Source organism: Coturnix japonica, unplaced genomic scaffold (assembly GCF_054131305.1).
Source record: "Coturnix japonica strain WE unplaced genomic scaffold, WE-NBRP24 Scf070, whole genome shotgun sequence".
Lineage (NCBI taxonomy): Eukaryota > Metazoa > Chordata > Aves > Galliformes > Phasianidae > Coturnix > Coturnix japonica.
Genome location: NW_028188973.1, coordinates 156,899 through 172,777, shown reverse-complemented (window position 1 = coordinate 172,777; position 15,879 = coordinate 156,899). Strand labels below are relative to the sequence as shown.

The 15,879-nt window shown below is 37.7% G+C and overlaps 1 protein-coding gene and 3 long non-coding RNA genes across 4 annotated transcripts in view; 2 read left to right on the top strand and 2 right to left on the bottom strand.

Annotated features, from left to right (window-relative positions):
- Positions 1 to 66: 66 nt before the first annotated feature.
- Positions 67 to 4,498, bottom strand: LOC146751617 (uncharacterized). The gene is made up of 3 exons (XR_014941297.1): positions 2,971 to 4,498; positions 529 to 680; positions 67 to 419 (listed from the first exon to the last, which is right to left on the bottom strand). It is a non-coding gene; the product is annotated as an uncharacterized LOC146751617 (long non-coding RNA).
- Positions 4,498 to 6,837, top strand: LOC146751616 (uncharacterized). Its single transcript, XR_014941293.1, has 3 exons — positions 4,498 to 4,892; positions 5,619 to 5,733; positions 6,241 to 6,837. It is a non-coding gene; the product is annotated as an uncharacterized LOC146751616 (long non-coding RNA).
- Positions 6,287 to 15,879, bottom strand: part of LOC146751615 (phosphoglucomutase-like protein 5) — a 63,498-nt gene continuing 53,905 nt past the window's right edge. Inside the window, exons 6-7 of the mRNA XM_085533900.1 lie at positions 7,219 to 7,283; positions 6,287 to 6,350 (exon numbers count right to left, since the gene is read on the bottom strand). The gene's annotated coding sequence lies outside the window, so the exon portion shown is untranslated. The remainder of the gene's footprint in view (positions 6,351 to 7,218; positions 7,284 to 15,879) is intronic.
- The window catches only part of LOC116653013 (uncharacterized), a 50,638-nt gene continuing 41,930 nt past the window's right edge, over positions 7,172 to 15,879 (top strand). Inside the window, exons 1-2 of the long non-coding RNA XR_014941294.1 lie at positions 7,172 to 7,291; positions 7,611 to 7,728. This is a non-coding gene — a long non-coding RNA (uncharacterized LOC116653013). The remainder of the gene's footprint in view (positions 7,292 to 7,610; positions 7,729 to 15,879) is intronic.

Below are 15,879 nucleotides of genomic sequence, written 5' to 3'. Positions count from 1 at the left end.
CCCTGCGGTGATCAGACAAGTTCCTGAGATCATTGGACCTATTGTGTACCTCGCTGGACCCACGGTGGTGACTATCTCTTTTGCTCTCTGCACAGACTCCTTGCTTATATTTCCTACTTTTTCTATCGCCTACCTTCCCTTCCCCATCTCCCTAAAAACGGCTAGGACTTTAATAAACTGGTTGGACCAACATTTGAACCGTTGCTTCTTAATCTCATGCCGGGTATACACATATCAAAGAACCTTGCCTCCCTCCTACAAATTGGAGCGAGACAACAAGAGAACCTCAACAGCGCTCACCAGGTCACCACCACATCCTTTCAGGATCAACTCCAGCACCATTGGCTTCTGGTTAGGGAAAATCTTTTTCAGCACTTCCAGTGGAGGTCTGTTGGCTTTCAAGCTGAAAGGTAAAGAAACTGTCCCAGAAGGACCTTCTATCAGTAGGTGATTCTGCTCTGCATGGTACTTGGGGCTCTCTGGATGGCTCTCTGTGCTCCCACCATTTTTCTGAACTGCGTAACCTACCTCATCCACTTATACAATTTCTGGGCTTTCAGGGGTGAAGCAGGTTTTGGCTTTAGCCATGTCTGGGGAATTCCTTTGGTCTGTGTCTTCGTCACTGTAGGTCTCAGCATTGTCTGTTCCGCTGGCATCACCCAGCCTCTCCTCACTGATGTCTGCAAAGGAAGGCAGAGAAGTCAACAAATGCTGAGTCCAAATGCCTCTATGGACACCAGAGGACAGACTCTCCCTATAGGGAACAGAGCAGGCTCCTAGGGAAGGAAAGAAAGAAAAAAGAAAAAAAAAGCATTTTTCTGATAAAATTAAATTCTCTTTACAATGTCACGTGAGAACAAAACTGCAAGAGTCATGAGACATGACCTAGGCATTTTGTGCTTCTTTTCAGTCATCTGTCTCATTCTTCCACATATAAGAAAAGCATCCTTTTTTCTCCTGCATCAGATGTGCTATACTAATCCTTCCATCCTTCTTCACTAGTTACAAGACAGCAATGAGTCAACCCAGTGTGCAAGTTCTCTCAGAGGAACTTGAGCATTTTCACTCTGGGATTCCTATTGCACTGGTTGTAAGATGTAAATATTCAGAGAGAATACCCTGGAAGACCAACATTTCCTCTGTAAGTGCAGCAGCACTGGTAGAACCACTGCACCACATCTGCTGGCTCAGAGCTGTGCATATAAATCAATATATCCTAGTTCTTGTTCTGCAGAAACCAGTTCATTCCCCAGCAAGAAAAACAGGTTTCTCTTCCAAACCTGATCAAACCTGATGCCTTCATTGATTAGAACACAACATTTAGAAAAAAATAATCTTTTTTTGGAAAGGACCCCTTGAAGGCATCTGGTTCAACCTCCTGCTCAAAGCAGAACTAGCCTAAAATCTAGAGCAATTTGTTTTAGTCCCTGCTCAGCTGAGCTTTAAATATTTCTAAGGCTGGATGCTTAGCAACCTCCCTCAGCACTTGTTTCAGGTACCTTGCCTGTCGTGTGTGAAGCTAAGAAGGGCAGAGCAAAAGCCCACGGACCACGTTTTTACCAGAGGTACACACAAAAAGGGATATACCCCAGGGCTCCAATCACAAAAGGGGGCAATGTATTTGCTTGAAATCCTTTGCAGTCATTTACCTAAGGATGTTGTTCTGCTGACCTCCCTCATGCAAGTGCAGTGCTGACCTGACAAACATCAGCAGCTGGGGAAGGGGACACTGCAAGCTGATGCAGACAGAGGCTGTGTTCACACAGCACAGCTTCTGAATGCACAAATGTGAAAGATGGTCTGCAGAAACCAATGGAAGTACTTGTCTGGTTTCCCAAGCCCACAGTGATGAGCCCAAGTAGATATGGCATGAAGCAAGCAAAGGCTTCCAAATTGTGCTCACAGTCACCCCTACCAGACTGAGAGGGAACTAAGGGCATGTAAATGGAAAATCCTGGCCACTGGCCTCCTACAGGTCTGCCTCACTCTCTCACCCTGGGAATGGACAGGGCATTTCTGGTGCAATTTACCCACTTTGTCACTCTGAGAAAGGAGTCTGAGTAAGCTGAGCAGGAGGTCACCATGCTGTCCAGAACGGGAGATACATTCCTCTGCTGTAAGTAAACCATCAGCTCCTGGCAGAGCAGAGCAGACAGTCAGCATGGCAGAGGGCTGTTCTCTGCCCGAGGCAGGAGCGATGGCCGTCCTGTGGAGCCGCGGGTGTTGCTGGCTCGGGTTGCAGAAGATGAGAGTGGGAATAAAGCTGAGGTGCCCTTCTGAAGACCCCATCTTTCTCTTTGAATTGCCTGACCTGTGCTGCTTACCCGTTTTTCATCTGGTTATGCTCTCTGTCCAGAGCTAATAGAGAAGCACGTATACAATATGAGGCAACGTGCATATGAACTTCTTTATGCTCTCTGCGTTAGTCTTGCCTTAGCATCCAAGGGGAATGCAGAAAGCAAACAAACCGGTAGCATTATCTTTTTGAGAGAATGTTAAGACCTAGGGGTAGCTTTTACTTGAAAAAGAAAGGAGAACGGGAGGGTCATGCTACCTTTCCCTCTTAATCCCCCCCCATCCCCACCCCCCTCACACACACACACACACACACACACACACACATCTTCATGCCTTCACAGCCACGTATTTATTACCAGAGAAGGGACATTAAGAATAATTCACGTGCGAATGAAAGAGCAATTTACACACTTGAGTCTTAGAGAGCAGCCCGAGGACAACTAATTGCCTCTGCCCCTGTCGTGATTTGTGATTCTTAGGTCACAGATCTAGAAAGGCTAGAAACCAGCAATTAACATGTAGATGAATAAAGACGATATTGCATAATGAAAAATAGGCTGCTTGTTCCCAAAGAGCTTGAGATAGTGTATAAGATGAGCCCAAAACACCCCATGATAGTCTGAGTCTCATGTCAAATGTGACACCAAAATCATTTCTTAGTGCAAAACCTACCAGGAGCTCCAGCCAGCAGATAATACTGATTCATACACCCAAGGCTGCACAGTTGGATCTGTCATTTGCTTGCCTTCATTTCAGCAGTGGAAAAAGTACCCAAGGATCCAACCCACAGCCTTCTTCCTGCCTCCAGTATTTTTGCCAGTGAAACAGAGGACTCTGGTGGAGAAAAAGGATCATTGTCATCATCCATGTTGTTGATCCTGATGAGGATTAGGGTAGTGTTACAGCATGAACCATGAAAGCTGACCTTTACAAGCAACAAATTCCATGTAGCACTTGAAAAGGGGTAGCATCTTCTTGGCCTTCAACTGTGAAAATAGCTTCCTGAACAATCACTTTGACAATGCCAGTCTTACAAGTTACACTGGTTTATATAGGCATGTCAGTAAGGCTAAGTAAAAATAAAGGCATATGAAGTGCTACATGATATATGTCAGCAGAAGACTGAAAAACAAGGGTCTAGGTCCTTTTGTGTGTGGGAACTTCAAGCTGAGTGCAGGAAGATGCTCACATATCCTCTTCTGAGCATGGAAGTGGCACTGCCTCGTTACAGTTTCCTCCTTCTTCCTGTTCCCTGAGAATGTTACAGGATAATTCACTCCCAGCACAAATGGTGGGGAAAATTTATTCTCTGCTTATGCTCTAGACCCACACCCTTGTCTGCTAGTGAAGATGTGTTCATTCAAATATACCATTATGTTGTTAAGCATGAGGAGACATCAGAGCAGCCCTTGCTCATGAGCCAGCACTTAACAGTGAAAGATAAGATCTCCTCAGCTTTTATGATAACATCCACAGAAAAGATGGCTGTGAAGTGGTTAATGTGCTGAAAGATCTCAAAACAGTTTGGATTCCTGTCATGGAGGGCCCTGCCAAGGGCTCACATCCAGTCCTTGATGTGAGTTATCTCTGGTGTGTGTGGCTGTGGGAAGGAGAGAATATCCCTTGAGCAGCTGCACATTCAGAAGCTGTGCATCTGAACAATGTGCAGATGGGGCTGAGTGGGAGCAGGAACAGGAAATGGCCTGTGATGTCTTCACCATCTGATGACAGCCACTATTGGGTCTCCAGGCTGTTTGATCCAGCAAAGTAGCTGATTGCCAGACCAAAAGCATGAAGGAGACATCTCAACTGGCTCCCATACTGCAATCTGGAGGTGAGGATGAAGATGTTATTCAGCTCACATTCTAAAATAAAATAAAATAAAATAAAATAAAATAAAATAAAATAAAATAAAATAAAATAAAATAAAATAAAATAAAATAAAATAAAATAAAATAAAATAAGGAAATATTATTTTCTATTTGATAGTTTGAGTATTTGCTTACAAATTACTAACAAAGTGCAAAATCCAATAATCTTTCTGGGTTGCTACTGGAGAACAGCCCAGTTTATTTTTCACACTGCCAAAAGACTTGTTTTTCCTTTGACAGAGGGCCTGGCAGTCATCTCCCGGTGCCTCAAACTACTGTAATGCATTTGATATCAGTCCACCCAGCAAATCTAGCCAGCAGCAAAGCCGGAAGCAACATTCGGCCACTCCCTATCACAAAGAGCTCCTCCAGGTGCTCACAGCACCAAGCCCTTTCAGTGGTTCTCAGGGAGCGCTGCAGTGAGTTGCTGGTGAACCTGCGGGTGACGCTGAGAAGAGCAGTTACAATGCACCCCACCCCTGCTCTGCTCATATCGCTCCCAGAAAGATCCTGGGGCTGCCCGGGATCGGGGAAGGGTCGCCCCGTTCTGTAACGTCAGCTCATTCGTTGGTGACATCACCGAGCGTCCGGCATGAAACGGGGCACGGCCGCTAGATGGAGCCGCTTGCCCGACGGAGTGATCCTGATGTACTATGCGGGTTATGGCGCAGCCGTTTTCAGCCCGGCTCCCAAAAGCGGATCGTCTCTGCTCTCCGCCCTCAGGTATGTGTCCAGATTGGGCTCGGTTGAGGGATGCATTCAAAGCCAGTTGAGGTTCCAGATGCTTGGAAGTTTAAAATACAAGCCCATTTCACAAGGAGCTCTCAAATGTCTTGTATATACAGTTCAATTTCAGCTGAACTCACACATTGCCGGCCGGGGGGGGGGGGGTTAGATGGGACGGGACGGGACGGGACGGGGGGGAGATGGGGGAGGGCGGGGCGGGTGACAGGACTTGAGCTGTAAGGCTGGAGCATATGCCAGATCTTCAGCATCAGTGATTTTTTTGGTGAAACAAAAAGGCGACCCAAGTTTGTCTGGGGACTAATTGTATTCAACTGCAGACAAATTAAACCCAGGTCACTATGGCTGGTTGCTGGCCGCTGCTTTTAGGGTGTGCAAGGGTCTGTGAAGCAATGCTGCAGAGGAAGTGAGGACTCAGAGAAGGATGGGGTGGTTGTGCTGCTCTCACCACACCCACAGCCACAGCTGATTCCCCTGTTGCCAGACCAATGTGACTGCAGAAATAGTGAAAATCTGTCAAAAGAGCAGCCAGAAGTGATGGCCAAATCAGGAAATAAGTGAATGCCAGACAATAACTCAACAAGCAGAAAATTTGATTGAGATTTCAGATGTTAAGTATATACCAGTCATCTGCAGAGTTAGTTGCAGCTTTCCATACCCGTACATTATGGAAGCCTATCAAAACCTCATGTGGTGAACTTCCAGGAGGAAGGAAGGAGTACAGGCAGACAGCCCACCACACCTCAACTTCAGGCTTCTACTGTAGAGCTCCCTGTTCCTTTTTGAAGCCAGCAGAAGCAGGCACAACACCTCTAAAAAGGTAAGATAAATACATAAGTAAATACAAGATAAATACAGCTTCTTAAAAGGAAAAGAAGGGAAGGGAAGGGGAAACAAAAAGGGAAAGGAAAGAGAAAAGGGAAGGAAAAGGGAAAGGGGAAGGGAAAGGGAAAGAGAAAGGGGAAGTGGAAGGGAAAGGGAAAGAGGAAGGGAAACGGAAACATAAAGGGGATGAAAAAGAAAGAGCAAGAAAAAAGAGGGAAGGAAAGGGGGAAGTAAACAGAAAATGAAAATTAAATAGGGAAGAAAAAGAGAAAGGAGAACACAAAAGGGGGGAGGAAAAGTAAAACAAATAGGGTAAGAAGAAACATAAAGGGGATGAAAAAGAAAGAGCAAGAAAAAAGAGGGAAGGAAAGGGGGAAGTAAACAGAAAATGTAAATTAAATAGGGAAGAAAAAGAGAAAGGAGAACACAAAAGGGGGGAGGAAAAGTAAAACAAATAGGGTAAGAAGAAGCCTATCAAAGTCTCATGTGGTGAACTTTCCAGGGGGAAGGAAGGAGCACAGGCAGACAGAGAGGCCAGCCCACCTCACCTTCAGGCTTCTACTGTAGAGCTCCCTGTTCCTTTTTGAAGAAGAAGAAGCAGGCACAACTCCTCTAAAAAGGTAAGATAAATACCAAAGTAAATACAACATAAATACAGCTTCCCCAAAGAAAAGAATAGAAAAGAGAAAAGAAAAAGGGAAGGGAAATAAAGGGAAAGGGAAATAAAAGGAAAGGGAAAGGGAAACATAAAGGGGAAGTAAAAAAAAAGAGCAAGAAAAAAGGGGGAAGGAAAGGGGGAAGAGAAAATAGGGAAGAAAAAGAGAAAGGAGAACAGAAAAGGGGGAAGGAAGAGAGAAACAAATAGGGTAAGAAGAACCAAAAGCAAAAGAAAATAAGGTGGGGAAATGGAAGGGAGAGGTGGCCAGGATATCTCCCCTCCATCCCTCATCACTATTATTTGTACCACAGTCCTGCTTTTTTCTTTCTTTCTCTTTCTTTCTTTCTTTCTTTCTATCTTTCTTTCTTTCTTTCTTTCTTTCTTTCTTTCTTTCTTTCTTTCTTTCTTTCTTTCTTTCTTTCTTTCTTTCTTTCTTTCTTTACCAAAGCTACTGATGATTGTGAGAACAGCGCAAAGAGGTATCAGATGATATTTTTATATGTTTGTACGTCGAGAAGTGTCATTTCATGAATTTATTGTGCTTTTTTTTAAAAAAAAGGCAAGTAAGGGAAATGGAAAAGAAAAAGGGGAAGAAGGTGAAAGAGAAAGGTGAAGAAAAGAAGCAAGAAAAAAGAGGCAAGGAAATGGGGAAGAAAAGAGAAAATGAAAATAAATAGGGAAGAAAAAGAGAAAGGAGAACAGAAAAGATGGAAGGAAAAGAAAAACAAATAGAGTAAAAAGAATCCTATCAAAATCTCATGTGGTGATCTTTGCAGGGGGAAGGAAGGAGCACAGGCAGGCAGAGAGGCCAGCCCAACTCACCTTCAGGCTTCTACTGTAGAGCTCCTTGTTCCTTTTTGAAGCCAGCAGAAGCAGGCACAACACCTCTAAAAAGGTAAGATAAATACAAAACTAAATACAAGATGAATACAGCTTCCCAAAAAAGAAGGGAAGTAAGGGAAGAAACAGAAGGGGAAAAGAAAAGGGAAGGGGAAGGGAAAGAGGAAGAGAAAGAGAAATCAAGGGAAAGGGAAACGTAAAGGGGAAGAAAAAGAAAGAGCAAGAAAAAAGAGGGAAGGAAAGGGGGAAGTAAACAGAAAATGAAAATTAAATAGGGAAGAAAAAGAGAAAGGAGAACACAAAAGGGGGGAGGAATAGTAAAACAAATAGGGTAAGAAGAAGCCTATCAAAATCACATGTGATAAACTTTCCAGGGGGAAGGAAGGAGCACAGGCAGACAGAGAGGCCAGCCCACCTCACCTTCAGGCTTCTACTGTAGAGCTCCCTGTTCCTTTTTGAAGAAGAAGAAGCAGGCACAACTCCTCTAAAAAGGTAAGATAAATACCAAAGTAAATACAACATAAATACAGCTTCCCCAAAGAAAAGAATAGAAAAGAGAAAAGAAAAAGGGAAGGGAAATAAAGGGAAAGGGAAATAAAAGGAAAGGGAAAGGGAAACATAAAGGGGAAGTAAAAAAAAAGAGCAAGAAAAAAGGGGGAAGGAAAGGGGGAAGAGAAAATAGGGAAGAAAAAGAGAAAGGAGAACAGAAAAGGGGGAAGGAAGAGAGAAACAAATAGGGTAAGAAGAACCAAAAGCAAAAGAAAATAAGGGGGGGAAATGGAAGGGAAAGGTCACTGATGGCCAGAATATCTCCCTTCCATCCCCCATCACCAGTATTTGTACGACAGTCCTGCAGATTTTTTTTTCTTTTTTTTTTTTACCAAAACCAAAGCTACTGATGGCTACTCTATGATTGTGAGAACAGCGCAAAGAGGTATCAGATGATATTTTTATATCTGTTTGTACATCGAGAAGTATCATTTCATGAAGTAATTGTGCTTTAAAAGTAAAAAAAAAGGAAAGTAAAGGAAATGAAGAAGGGGAAGAAGATGAAAGAAAAAGGTGAAGAAAATTGGGATAAAAAGAAACAAGGGAAGAAAAAGAGAAAGAAAAAAAAGGAGAGGAAAAATAGATTTAAAAAGCAAAAGAAAAGGAAAATCAATGAAACAAGAAGAAAAAGCAGCAGAAAAAAATAAAAGAAAAAGGAACAAGAAGAAAGAGCAACAGAAAAGAAAGAAAAAAAAAGAAAAAAGATAAAGAAAAAGAAAAAAGTTAATGAAAAAGGAAAAAAATAATAGGGATAGAAAAGAGAAAGAAGAATAGAATAAAGGGAAAAAAAGGAAGATATAGAAAAACAAAAAGAATAAGGTAATAGCAAAGCCAAAAGAAAATAGAAAAAGAAAAAAGAAGAGAAAAAGAAAAAGAAAAAAGAAGAAAAAATAGAGAAGAAAAATAGGGTAGCAAAAGAAAAGAATTAAAAAAAGACAAGAAAATAAGAAAAAAGAAAGGGAAAGGGATAGAAGGGGGTAAAGGGAAAGAAAGGGGAGGGAAGGGAAAGAGAAGTGGGAAAGCAAAGATAAAAGGGGAAGAATAAAGGGGGAAGAAAAGAGGGAGGAAAATAGAAGAATGATAGTTGGGAAGAAAAAGAATAGTGAGAGGAGAAGGGAAAGAAAATGAGGAAGAAAAAAATAGGGGAAGAAAAAACAAAAGCAAAAGGAAAGAAGCGAAGTCAAAGAAAAAAAAATTAAAAGAAGAAATGAAAAGAAGAGAAAGGGAAGGGAAAGGGAAATAAAGGGAAAGGGAAAGAGAAAGGAAAAGGGAAAGAAAGGGAAAGAGAGGGAAAAAAAAGAAATGAGGAGAGGGGAGGGGAGAAAATGGAAAGAGGATAGAAAAAAGAAAGGAAAAAAGAAAAGAAGAAAAGAAGAGAATATAAGGAAAGGAAAGAAGAAGAGAAAAAAAAGTAATAGGAGAAAGATAAAAGGAAATAGAAGAGGGAAGACAAAAATAAAATTGGGGGGGGTAAAGGTAAGAAAACGGGGAAAAAAAGAAGAAAAATGATAATAGGGAAGAAAAAGAATATAAAAAATAGAAGGAAAAGAAAATGGGGAAGAAAAGAAAAACAAAAACAGGAGAAATGAACAAAAGGAAAATGAAAGAAGTGAAGAAAAAGAAGGCAAAGAAAGGGAAGAAAAAGAAGAAGAAGAAAAAGAAATGAATGAAGAGTAAAGAAAAGAGGGTAGTGAAGAAGAAAGAGAGAGGGAAAGAGAAAGAAAGCAATAAGGAAACATAAAAGGGAAGGGAAAAAAAAAGGAGCAAGAAAAAACAGGGAAGGAAAGGGGGAAGAAAGAGGAAATGAAAATTAAACAGTGAAGAAAAAGAGAAAAGGGAATAGAAAAGGGAGAAGATAGGGAAAAAAGGTAATGGAAAAGAAATAGGAGAAATAAAAAACAGGAAACAGAAGGGGGAAAGTAAAGATAAAAGGAAGAAAAAAAGAGGGAAGAAAAAAGAGGGAAGAATACAGGGAAGGAAATAGAAGAAGAATGATAATAGGGAAGAAAAAGAATAGGAAAAGGAGAAGGGAAAAAATGGGGAAGAAAAAACAAAAAGGGGAAGAGAAAGTAAAAGCGAAAGGAAAGAAGGGAAGAAAAAGAAAAGAAGAAGAAAAGAATAAAAAAAGAAAGGAAAAGAAAAAAAAAAGGAAAACAAAGGAAAAAAGAAAAAAGAAAAAAGAAAAAAAAGGAAAAAGAAAAGAAAAGAAAAAAAAGAAAAAGAATAGAGAAGAAGAAAAAGAAACATAAAGGGAAAGAAAAAAAAGCAAGAAAAAAGAGGGAAGGAAATGGGGAAGCAAAAAAGAAAATTAAATAGGGAAGAAAAAGAGAAAAGAGAACAGAAAAGGAGGAAGCGAAAGTAAAACAGATAGGGTAAAAAGAAACAAAAGCTAAAGAAAATAGGGGGTGGGGGATGGGGGAATGATTGGAAAAGGAAAAGGAAAAGAAGTAAAGAATATATGGGCTATAAAAAAAAGGGGGACGGGAAGAGAAGAAGAAAAAAAAATTATCAAACTTTAAAAAGAAAAAAAAGACAAAGAATGGGTCGGGGTAAAAAGAAAAGAGGGAAGAAAATCAAGAAATAAAAAAGAATGAGAAAAGGGGAAGAAAAATGGAAAGAAAACGAATATTAAAAAGAGAAAAAAAGTGAGAAAGAAGAAAAATAAAGATAGGGAAGAAAAAGTTAAAAAAAAAGAAATAGGGAAAAAAACATGAAACAGGAGAAAGTCAAGATAAAAAGGGAAGAAAAAAGAGGGGAGAAAACAGGGAAGAAAATAGAAGAAAAATGATAATAGGGAAGAAAAAGAATAGAAAAAGGAGAAGGGAAAGAAAATGGGGAAGAAAAATAAAACAAAAAGGGGAAGAAGAAGCAAAAGCAAAAGGAAAGAAGGGAAGAACAAAAAGAAAAAAGGAAAAAGTAAAGAAAGAAAAGACAGGAAAATAAAAGAAAAAAGAGAAAAAAAGATAAAGGGAAAGAAAGGGAAAGGGAAACATAAAGGGGAAGAAAAAAAGGAGCAAGAAAAAAGAGGAAAGGAAAGGGGGAAGAGAAAATGAAAATTAAATAGAGAAAGGAGAACAAAAAGAGAAAAGCAAAAGAAAAACAGGTTAAGAAGAACCAAAAGCAAAAGAAAAATGGGGGGGGAGGGGATGGAAAAGGAAGAGGAAAACATAAACAAGTAAAAAATATATGGGAACAGAAAAAGGGGGGGGAAGGGAAGAAAATAAGAAAAAAACAATCAAGATTTTAAAAGGAGGAAGCAAAAGACAAAATGTGGATGGGTGGGTGTTGGGGGGGGGGAGAGGGAAGAAAAGCAAGAAATAAAAAGTAATGATAAAAGTGGAAGAAAAATGAAAAGAAAATGAAAATTAAAAAGAAAGCAAGAAAGAAGAAAAATAAAATGGAGGTAGGGAAAAAAAAGGTAAAGAAAAAGACACAGGGAAAAAAAAACGTAAAACAGGAGAAAGTAAAGATAAAAGGGGAAGAAAGAGGAGGGAAGAAAACAGGGAAGAAAATAGAGAAAGATTTGGGAAGAAAAAGAATAGAAAAAGGAGAAGGGAAAGAAAATGGGGAAGAAAAATAAAACAAAAAGGGGAAGAAAAAGCCAAAGGATAAGGAAAGAAGGCAAGAAAAATAAGTAGAAAAAAAAGAAAAAGTAAAGAGAAAAGAAGAAAAAAGGGGGGGGGAAGGAAAAGGAAAAGAAAACGAAAGGAAAGTATAAAGGTATGCTAAGGAAAGGAAAGTATGAAGGAAAGGAAGGTACAAAAGAAAGGAAAGTATAATGGAAAGTATAAAGAAAAGGAAAGTATAAAGGAAGGGAAAGTATAAAAGAAAGGAAAGAAAAGGTAAGTATATTGGAAAGGATAAGAAAGTATAAATGAAAGGAATGGGTAAGTTTAAAAATAGGAATGGAAAGGAAAGTATAAGGGAATGGAAAGTATAAAGGAAGGGAAAGTATAAAAGAAAGGAAGCAAAGGTAAGTATAAAGGAAGGGAAAGGAAGGGAATAGAAAAGAAAGGAAAGGTAGATATAATGGAAAGGAAAGCAAAGTATAATGGAAAGTCAATGTATGTAGAATTGTAAGGATAGGGAAGTATATAAAAAAGGAAAGGAAGGGTTAATTTAAAAAAAAAAAAAGGAATGGAAAGGAAGGTCTAAAGGAAAATGTTACAGAACAGAAAGGGAATGTAGGTATAATGTAAATGGAAGGGAATTATAAAAGAAGGGAATTTATAAAAGAAAGGAAAACAAAGGTAAGTATGAAAGGAAAGGAAAGGAAAGTATAAATGAAAGGAGAGGCTAAGTTTAAAAATAGGAATTGAAATGAAAGTGTAAAGGAAAGCGGAAAGTATACAGAAAAGGAAAGTATAAAGGAAAGGAAAGTATAAAGAAAAGGAAAGTATATAGGAAGGGAAAGTATAAAAGAAAGGAAAGCAAAGGTAAGTATATTGGAAAGGATAAGAAAGTATAAATGAAAGGAATGGGTAAGTTTAAAAATAGGAATGGAAAGTATAAGGGAATGGAAAGTATAAAGGAAGGGAAAGTATAAAAGAAAGGAAGCAAAGGTAAGTATAAAGGAAGGGAAAGGAAGGGAATAGAAAAGAAAGGAAAGGTAGATATAATGGAAAGGAAAGCAAAGTATAATGGAAAGTCAATGTATGTAGAATTGTAAGGATAGGGAAGTATATAAGAAAGGAAAGGAAAGGTTAATTTTTTTAAAAAAAAAAAGGTATGGAAAGGAAGGTCTAAAGGAAAATGTTACAGAACAGAAAGGGAATGTAGGTATAATGCAAAGGAAAGGGAATTATAAAAGAAGGGAATTTGTAAAGGAAAGGAAAGCAAAGGTAAGTATGAAAGGAAAGGAAAGGAAAGTATAAATGAAAGGAGAGGCTAAGTTTAAAAATAGGAATTGAAATGAAAGTGTAAAGGAAAGGAAAGTATACAGAAAAGGAAAGGGAAAGTATAAAAGAAAGGAAAGCAAAGGTGAGTATATTGGAAAGGATAAGAAAGTATAAATGAAAGGAATGGGTAAGTTTAAAAATAGGAATGGAAAGGAAAGTATAAGGGAATGGAAAGTATAAAGGAAGGGAAAGTATAAAAGAAAGGAAGCAAAGGTAAGTATAAAGGAAGGGAAAGGCAGGGAATAGAAAAGAAAGAAAAGGTAGATATAATGGAAAGGAAAGCAAAGTATAAAGGAAAGTCAATGTATGTAGAATTGTAAGGAAAGGGAAGTATATAAAAAAGGAAAGGCAAGGTTAATTTAAAAAAAAAAAAAGGAATGGAAAGGAAGGTCTAAAGGAAAATGTTACAGAACATAAAGGGAATGTAGGTATAATGCAAAGGGAAGGGAATTAAAAAGAAGGGAATTTATAAAAGAAAGGAAAGCAAAGGTAAGTATGAAAGGAAAGGAAAGGAAAGTATAAATGAAAAGAGAGGCTAAGTTTAAAAATAGGAATTGAAATGAAAGTGTAAAGGAAAGGAAAGTATACAGAAAAGGAAAGTATGAAGGAAAGGAAAGTATAAAGAAAAGGAAAGTATAAAGGAAGGGAAAGTATAAAAGAAAGGAAAGCAAAGGTAAGTATATTGGAAAGGACAAGAAAGTATAAATGAAAGGAATGGGTAAGTTTAAAAATAGGAATGGAAAGGAAAGTATAAGGGAATGGAAAGTATAAAGGAAGGGAAAGTATAAAAGAAAGGAAGCAAAGGTAAGTATAAAGGAAGGGAAAGGAAGGGAATAGAAAAGAAAGGAAAGGTAGATATAATAGAAAGGAAAGCAATGTATAAGGGAAAGTCAATGTATGTAGAATTGTAAGGATAGGGAACTATATAAGAATGGAAAGGCAAGGTTAATATTAAAAAAAAAAGGAATGGAAAGAAAGATCTAAAGGAAAATGTTACAGAACAGAAAGGGAAGGTAGGTATAGTGCAAAGGGAAGGGAATTATAAATGAAGGGAATTTATAATAGAAAGGTAAGCAAAGGTAAGTATGAAAGGAAAGGAAAGGAAAGTATAAATGAAAAGAGAGGCTAAGTTTAAAAATAGGAATTGAAATGAAAGTGTAAAGAAAAGGAAAGTATACAGATCAGGAAAGTATAAAGGAAAGGAATGTATAAAGATAAGGAAAGTATAAAGGAAGGGAAAGTATAAAAGAAAGGAAAGCAAAAGTAAGTATATTGGAAAGGATAAGAAAGTATAAATGAAAGGAATGGGTAAGTTTAAAAATAGGAATGGAAAGGAAAGTATAAGGGAATGGAAGTATAAAGGAAGGGAAAGTATAAAAGAAAGGAAGCAAAGGTAAGTATAAAGGAAGGGAAAGGAAGGGAATAGAAAAGAAAGGAAAGGTTGATATAATGGAAAGGAAAGCAATGTATAAGGGAAAGTCAATGTATGTAGAATTGTTAGGAAAGGGAAGTATAGAAAAAAGGAAAGGCAAGGTTAATTTTTTTTACAAAAAAAGGTATGGAAAGGAAGGTCTAAAGGAAAATGTTACAGAACAGAAATGGAATGTAGGTATAATGCAAAGGGAAGGGAATTATAAAAGAAGGGAATTTATAAAAGAAAGGAAAGCAAAGGTAAGTATGAAAGGAAAGGAAAGGAAAGTATAAATGAAAAGAGAGGCTAAGTTTAAAAATAGGAATTGAAATGAAAGTGTAAAGGAAAGGAAAGTATACAGAAAAGGAAAGTATAAAGGAAAGGAAAGTATAAAGAAAAGGAAAGTATATAGGAAGGGAAAGTATAAAAGAAAGGAAAGCAAAGGTAAGTATATAGGAAAGGATAAGAAAGTATAAATGAAAGGAATGGGTAAGTTTAAAAATAGGAATGGAAAGGACAGTATAAGGGAATGGAAAGTATAAAGGAAGGGAAAGTATAAAAGAAAGGAAGCAAAGGTAAGTATAAAGGAAGGGAAAGGAAGGGAATAGAAAAGAAAGGAAAGGTAGATATAATGGAAAGGAAAGCAAAGTATAATGGAAAGTCAATGTATGTAGAATTGTAAGGATAGGGAAGTATATAAAAAAGGAAAGGAAAGGTTAATTTTAAAAAAAAAAAAAGGTATGGAAAGGAAAGTCTAAAGGATAATGTTACAGAACAGAAAGGGAATGTAGGTATAATGCAAAGGGAAGGGAATTATAAAAGAAGGGAATTTATAAATAAAGGAAAGCAAAGGTAAGTATGAAAGGAAAGGAAAGGAAAGTATAAATGTAAAGAGAGGCTAAGTTTAAAAATAGGAATTGAAATGAAAGTGTAAAGGAAAGGAAAGTATACAGAAAAGGAAAGTATAAAGGAAAGGAAAGTATAAAGAAAAGTAAAGTATAAAGGAAGGGAAAGTATAAAAGAAAGGAAAGCAAAGGTAAGTATACTGGAAAGGATAAGAAAGTATAAATGAAAGGAATGGGTAAGTTTAAAAATAGGAATGGAAAGGAAAGTATAAGGGAATGGAAAGTATAAACGAAGGGAAAGTATAAAAGAAAGGAAGCAAAGGTAAGTATAAAGGAAGGGAAAGGAAGGGAATAGAAAAGAAAGGAAAGGTAGATATAATAGAAAGGAAAGCAATGTATAAGGGAAAGTCAATGTATGTAGAATTGTAAGGATAGGGAACTATGTAAGAATGGAAAGGCAAGGTTAATATTAAAAATAAAAAGGAATGGAACGAAAGATCTAAAGGAAAATGTTACAGAACAGAAAGGGAAGGTAGGTATAATGCAAAGGGAAGGGAATTATAAATGAAGGGAATTTATAATAGAAAGGTAAATAAAGGTAAGTATGAAAGGAAAGGAAAGTATAAACGAAGGGAGAGGCTAAGTTTAAAAATAGGAATTGAAATGAAAGTGTAAAGAAAAGGAAAGTATACAGATCAGGAAAGTATAGAGGAAAGGAAAGTATAAAGATAAGGAAAGTATAAAGGAAGGGAAAGTATAAAAGAAAGGAAAGCAAAGGTAAGTATATTGGAAAGGATAAGAAAGTATAAATGAAAGGAATGGGTAAGTTTAAAAATAGGAATGGAAAGGAAAGTATAAGGGAATGGAAGTATAAAGGAAGGGAAAGTATAAAAGAAAGGAAGCAAAGGTAAGTATAAAGGAAGGGAAAGGAAGGGAATAG